Below are 769 nucleotides of genomic sequence, written 5' to 3' on the forward strand. Positions count from 1 at the left end.
AAAAATAAAAAATAAAAAATAAATCAGAAAAAAAAAGATAGCATCAGATCCCATAAATTCGGGGCTCAGCCCCACACGGCAGCTCCCATTTCAGACGCCCCTCAAGTCCAGCTAAAGGCGACTCTGACCACTGGGCTATACACTGCAGTCACCATGACTTCTTCCTGGGATCCCGCTGATTTGCTAGAGCATCTCCCAGGACTCAGGGAAGCAAGGCGATCTCGAATGCTGTCGCGATGGACCCCCCGGTGGGAGAGACGAGGACAGCCAGGTATGGAGGAAGGGGGCAGCGTCCACGTCCCCCCAGCATCCCACCTTCTGGAGCAGCTACCCCTGCCGCCGTCTGGAGGCTTCCTCTGACCTTCCTGTCCTTTATGGAGACTTCATTACATATCCATGGCTGATTACATTGGTGGCCATTATCAACTCGAATGGCAGCCCCTCTGCGCTCCCCAGAAGTGGGAAATGGGGCTGAAATTCTTGGCCCTCGGCTCCTGTCCCCTATTCCTAGCGACCAGCCCCAGCCCTGCCACCTCAGGGCTGCCAGCCAGCAATCAGTCCTCACCACCATGCAAAAGTCACTCGTCACTCACAGAGATCAAAGAACCTTAGGAGCTCTGTGTCAGAAAACTAGGACACAGGGCCAGCGAGATAGCTCAGCAGTTTAAAGCTCCTGCTTAGGCAAGCTTAACCAAGCGCGCAGGGACCGAGGTTCAATCCCAGGCACCACATTCCATGCCAGCCCTGCCCCCAGGGTTGGCTGCCCCAA

Source organism: Octodon degus, unplaced genomic scaffold, assembly GCF_000260255.1.
Source record: "Octodon degus isolate 3935 unplaced genomic scaffold, OctDeg1.0 scaffold00035, whole genome shotgun sequence".
Classification (NCBI taxonomy): Eukaryota; Metazoa; Chordata; class Mammalia; order Rodentia; family Octodontidae; genus Octodon; species Octodon degus.